The following is a 533-nucleotide window of genomic DNA, read 5'->3' as shown; positions in this document are numbered from 1 at the left end:
CAGCCCAGTCTGGGGTTTCACTTTCGCTTCCCAAGCCCGGGACTCCCTGACCCAGCCGTCCACAAGAGGGCGAAGAAAACCCTTAAATGAAAGAATCTGGAATTCTTTATTAAAAATCTAACCTTATTCCTGTGTGGGTCACCTCTATCCATCCCACCCGGGAAAGCTACCCTAAGCTTTTAACTGTATGCTGCTAAATTATAATTACCAAACTTAGTCCCCAAGAAGACACAAAGCCACCTTTTGCTATTTTTTGCAGAAGTGGGCAATTATCTCTGAGGAACAATAAATTTATCAGACATTCAACATGATGATTAATTGTTAAATTGTTTTTCCCTTTTTTATTATTTATTATTCTCTGAGATGGATTTCAGAAAAGGAGGGGGAGGATACTATGAGAAACATAAAAAGTATATTTATTTTTGAAAAATAGTGAATAGATGGGGAGAATGGAAAGAAGACTGAGGCATGGTCAAGCCCAGAGAAACTGACTCTGGCATGAAGGTGTGAGGATACTGCATAGTCTGAGGGAG

This window comes from Macrotis lagotis, chromosome 5, assembly GCF_037893015.1.
Source record: "Macrotis lagotis isolate mMagLag1 chromosome 5, bilby.v1.9.chrom.fasta, whole genome shotgun sequence".
Lineage (NCBI taxonomy): Eukaryota > Metazoa > Chordata > Mammalia > Peramelemorphia > Peramelidae > Macrotis > Macrotis lagotis.
The sequence above is the reverse complement of the archived record's forward strand: the minus strand, read 5'-3'. Positions refer to the sequence as shown.